Source organism: Capsicum annuum, chromosome 4, assembly GCF_002878395.1.
Source record: "Capsicum annuum cultivar UCD-10X-F1 chromosome 4, UCD10Xv1.1, whole genome shotgun sequence".
Classification (NCBI taxonomy): Eukaryota; Viridiplantae; Streptophyta; class Magnoliopsida; order Solanales; family Solanaceae; genus Capsicum; species Capsicum annuum.
Window position 1 is genome coordinate 16,499,965 of NC_061114.1, and position 5,724 is coordinate 16,505,688.

The 5,724-nt window shown below is 34.8% G+C and overlaps 1 long non-coding RNA gene across 2 annotated transcripts; it reads left to right on the top strand.

The window, feature by feature from the left end:
• The first annotated feature begins 212 nt into the window (after positions 1 to 212).
• LOC107869799 lies at positions 213 to 2,575 on the top strand. 2 transcript variants are annotated; one of them, XR_001673959.2, is made up of 4 exons: positions 213 to 538; positions 630 to 736; positions 933 to 1,049; positions 2,235 to 2,575. It is a non-coding gene; the product is annotated as an uncharacterized LOC107869799 (long non-coding RNA). The 2 variants fall into 2 exon arrangements; XR_001673960.2 differs by having other exon boundaries at positions 633 to 736.
• Positions 2,576 to 5,724: the final 3,149 nt, after the last annotated feature.

The window sequence follows — 5,724 nt, forward strand, 5'->3', positions numbered from 1 at the left end:
AATTTGTCTGTGATCTCTTAATCAGGGTCGACTTTTTGGTGAAGTAGGTGAAGCTCTTGCTTTAGGCCCCCCAAAATTGGGGGATCCCATGTTACATCACCTTTTGTAAAAATAAAATAAAAAAATATTTCTTTATTCTTTGTCTGATAACCTAGAAATATTCAAGGGCTATCTGGGCACGGTTCAAAATTTAGTGTAGAATGGGTCGGCCGTTCTACCCTTCTCCACTTAATAGGCTACTTTTGTCTTCATTGGATTCAAAATCGTGACTGCGCCTAACATACTTAAGGGGTTTCACTTTTACCTCTAGACCAAAGCCTTGGGGCTAGAGTTTTATTCTCGTGGTACTTATCTTATTTGTGGATCTAATTCTTGGCCCACTCCTATACATGACTTGTTTATTATTGGAGCTAGCAGCAAGCCAGATCTTATTGATCCTGCCTTTTGAGGCCAGGGAGATTTGATAAGCTCCTTTATGTTGGCGTTACTTTTGAAGCCTCGTACATAAAGAGGTATTCTTGTATTCTAACCCTCTCCGGTACGTATCTTTGTATTCTCCGTTTGATTTATTAAATTTTCTATAATTATTAGTGTCCTTAAAGCACTTACACAAAAATTTAAATTGAAAGAAGATATATCTCAACTCTCAATAGCAAGAAGGTGTCCAATGAACTTCACGGAAACTGACGTGTATGCACTGTGTGCTGATGCTTGGTTTCATGCTGCGAAGCGCAAGGTGTGTGTTTGCACCCCAATTTCTTAATTTTCAAATACTTTACTTATTGTGTTGGTGCAATAGGTAACAAAGAGTAACTTTGCAATTCTAAACAACCAACGGTGTCTCAATTTTATTAAACATATGTAAGTCTTTTGTGCATTGTCGTCATATCTGTTTCCTGAAAGGATTGAGCAATCTTATGTTTTTGTTGTAGGCATTAGCTTCAGAATTGGATTCAACAAGCCTAGATGATCAGGATGACTCAAGTCGACTATAAACATTATCCTAACAATTCAAAAAAGAATGAATTTAAGAGTTGGAAGACTGTCAGGTAATGTATCAGACCTCATGGCTCCTTCTGTATAAGACTTCAAAGCAATGACATAACGTATTGAAGTCTTCATCCATATTTTTAGTGTTTAGTTCTTATGTATGCATGTTTCTCTGTAGAAGTATTTTCGGCATTTGAAACACTTACGTCGCGGTATCTCTATGAATTTTCTGGATTCGTGTTGGCTATTTTAGAATCTAAAAATAAGGTGAAATAAGGCGGCTTCTTAACAAACCTTTCAAATAATGGGCTAAAATATAGTTAAAATTTCTTTTCCCCTTTAAATTAAAAAGTGTGTTGACCAAAAGAATCACATCACTCTTTAACTATTTTCCTTAGTTGAGAGTATTTTGTACTAGCATTATGAAGACGACATCTTTTGGTTTCTTTGTTTTGTTCTTGCTAATGTCGACACCAGCTTCGGTTTGCTATGTATCCAATGTCAAGGGAGGTACTTCTGGTGAAACCTGTAGTTCTTGTCTATGTAAAAAACTTTGTGAATATAAGTGTCAAGTGCCCTATTAAACAATTCCATATTCGAAACTAAGGTGAGAATAGGTTTCAACTATCCATTCATGGTGTAGTGATGAGTGAAAACTTGCATGAACCCTGTTGTTGGTGCCTAGTGGAGACGATAGGTATCCCGTGAAATTAGTCGAGGTACATATGAAAGTTGGTCCGGACACTATGATCATTGAACAAACAAGGATATGTGAAGAAATGCGTCATGTATTCATTAGTTTGAGTAAATATTAGGTGTGGTTAAAATTTAAAATTACATTTTATGTAATACATAGGAGATGTGGGACCTCTTTTGACTTTTTGCATGTTACCTTTTTCATATTTTAGACTCCCATAATGAAAATGATGTCACTGCTGCTGCTTTAGTTAATCTGTTAATGAGAAGTGTTAATGGAATACATTTTTCAAGTCTTTATGACTTTATTTAGTATAAATGAAATCAGTGTAGACAATCCGAACTTGAGATATGTAGATAAGGATGAACCGATTACCAGCACCATTAAAGAAGCTTCATCTACAAGAATATGAATTCTTAAAATTTGTTTTAGAGAACAATATCAATCAAATGCTACTTAATTTGTTTTTACATTGCAATTAAGTTGATATTTGTATTCATATACGGCTGTTGGTTATGTATCCTTCTTTATTATAATTGAATTACAGGAATGTCCTTGATATGGCAAGAGAAAAATGCACTGTCAGTGACCATCAAAAGCAGAAAGCTATAGATACTTGCTCTTTGATTGTTACATTGCTCAACTATTGGTTTTACATTGCTCTTGAACTTGTTAAATTCTATCCTCTGTTTAATTCTTGTTAGAACTCTAAATTCAAGCCATTTTTAAAGAAGTACCTAAGTGGATTTGCAGTATATATGTAGTGGCTTTGATTGTATTGCGCATAGGGGAGGATGTAGCGGCACTAGGACGTTTATGTAAAACATTTTTAGCAGAATTTAGTACATAAAACTGTCATTTAACGACAAATATAAGTTCTTGTTTTCATTTGTACGTCTATGTATTGCTTCCTTCCTCACTTCCATAACCTTCATCCACAAGCTTAGTTGCATTTTCAAGCTGCACATTCTAGATTGTTCATTTCTTCGTTTGCTTCTATATTTCATTTAACCACTTAATAACAAGTTGTCTCAAATAATACTTTATTCACACTTAATACTACTGACTCTCTATACTTTATGCAACACGTAGGAGTGTCAAATAGGCGGGTTGGGTTGATATTGAAGATATTAAATGGGTTGAATTGGATATCGGTTGGGTCATGATCCGTCAAAAATTTACTTTGGATTGAAATGGGTAAAAATAAAGTTCGATCTTAACCTGTTTAATTTAACCCGCTTAGTCTAAAAAATATTAACATATTGATATTTACCCTTGTAAATCCAACTCAAGAAAACAGATTTGAATGAGATTGGGAAGTTGGGAGGGTGGGAGTAGGGGTGGGGTAAGAATTTTTTTTTAAAAAATTAGCTTTTTTAAAAATATTTTTTTCTTTTTCAGGAAGGGATGTGGGGTTTAGGATGGGATTGAGATAAGAATCCTTTTTTGAAAAAAAAAAAATTAATTTTTTTTGAAAAAAGAAATCATTTTTTTTTGAAAAAAGAAATTAATTTTTTTTAAAAATAATTTTGGGGGAAGGGGTTTGTCGTGGGGGTTAGGGGGTGATGGGATTGGGATAAGAATTTTATTTTGAAGAAAAAATTATTTTTTTTAAAAAATAAATACTATTTTGAAAAAAATAATTTGGAAGCAGTGTGGTGGTAGGGAAGAGATGAGGGTTGAGGTAAAAAAGTTATTTTCTATAAAAAAATGAAATTTATTTTTTCTTAAAAAATATATTTTTTTGGGGGATGGGGTATGTCGTATAAGGGGGGTGCGGGGGTGCAGAAGGTAGGGGGAGTTGGGGTAAGATTTTTTTTTTTTTATGAAATAAATAAATTTATTTATTTATTTTTAAAAAATATTTCTAAAATAAATCTTTTTTGAGAGTGGTAGGGAATGCGGAGAAGGGGGAGGGTAGCGTTTTGATCGTGGGGTAAGAATTTTTTTTTTTAAATTAAAAGAATTAATTTTTTGGGGTGGGGGTTCGGGGTAGGGAGGGGGAGGGGGATGAGGTGGGGTGGGGGCACAATTTTTTTTTTTATAAAAAACCTTTTAAGAAATAAAAAAAATTATTTAATGAAGGCGAAGAGGGGTGGGGCAAGATGGGGGTGTAGTGGAGTTGAGGTGAGGTGAGGTAAGCGATTTTGAGAGTGGGAGGACACATTGTTGCTTTTTTTTCCTACTTTCATTAAGGAAATCATTTTCCTATTAAACGAGTTAAAGTGAAATTAAATGGGCTCATCTGAACCCAATTTAAAAATGGGTTGAGACTTAATGACCTGAGATTTACCCAATAGTAAATTATCTTAAACCCAACCCATTAAATATTGAACGAATTGGATGGATCAACTTAATTTGGGTTCATTTTGACACCCTAGAAACATGTATTAGCTTATGATTAAAAATCTCAACCTAAGGAGGAACTGAATTTTGTTATCTATATAAATAAGATGTATAAAATTATTTTGTAAAACATGGTGTTGAAACCCTTGGGGGTTGCACCACACAGTGAGGGACCAGGTCCCTCAAAATCAATCTCAAGCAAAATACATGAAAATAACCACGGAGTAAGGGAAAGTGCAGGAAGAGTAAAGACACAAGATTTTTACATGAAAATCCAGGAAGGAAAAAACCACAGCTTGCTCTCACAAGCAACTCAAATCCACTATAATCAAACTATTGATTATAGTCTCGATTTCAGCCTACCTTTATGCTCTTTTCGCTTATAATAACTCTACTACAAGCTCATCTTGGTAACTCTACCAAGGATCCTCTCTACTGATTAACTCTAATCAGTATCAAAACTTAGACAACTTTACCTAAGCAACTCTCTTAACAAGAAGACACTACTCTTATAACATGAGTAGTTCAGTTACAAATTAACACTCACTCAAGAACACTCATTCATTCTTTAAGCATATTACGAAGATAAGAACATGAACAATGCTTGAGCAATCTTAAAATGGAGTTTTTGCTGCTTCTCTTCACTTTTTAGAATTTGCAAAAACCTATTGATGTATAGGCATCTTTTTCTTTTTATAGTTGTATGATGATTAGGTCTTGAAAGATAATTGGACCAGTTTGTTACACAAGATGATAAAACTGTGTAAATTACGCGTGCCAGGTGTACTGTGCCTTGCATATCCAGGGCCCTTGCAATTTAGCTGCTCATCATCAAAACTACATATAGCAATTTCCCCCCTTTGATGATGACAAACCAAATCATACAATCTGAACATCAATGCACATTCATCACATTTAATCAGAGTGATTACCATCTGAAGATGAATGTTCCCCCTATCATCTTGCTTCCTCCATTATGCAACACAGGGACCTGGTCCCTTGTTGTCATTTGCAGAAAAAACCTTTTATTTCTTCCCCTGTCAATGTGCACCCTATCATCTTACTTCCTCCATTATGCAACACAAGGACCTGGTCCCTTGTTGTCATTTGAAGAAAAAACCGTTGATTTCTTTCCCTGTCAACATGCACTTGCATTTGCACACTTCCCCCTGTCAACATGACTCCATTCATTCATCCATTTAGTACATCACATACTCTCCTCTATCAACATGCCAATCGCATTTATCTGGTACCTAGTTCCCCTACTGTATGTAACTCAGTATTTCCTCTTTTAGCATCATTGAAAACTGAGTCAGTAAACCAGGAGTAAATTAAGTACAAATTAGTTAACTCATGGCCACTAGGGCAACACTAACATAAAGAATAGCCTGCAAAAGGAACAAGCGTAACACACAGAACAAGATTCTTCCATTCATAACAGTCAGTACCAGTATAGTAAACTAAAATAACCACCATAAAAATAACTACCTTTAAATGCCATCATGAGAATTAGGGTATAAAACTGGCACAGGGTTGATGAGGGAATGAGGATAACAAGGCTCAGATAGAGGGAGGATTAGGTGAAAAGGAATTAAACAACATCTCCATTATTGCATTTTCAACAATGAGATCAACTAACAACTGTTTGGTAAGGTCCTTCACTTTAGTATTTAGTTCAACCACTTTTGCCT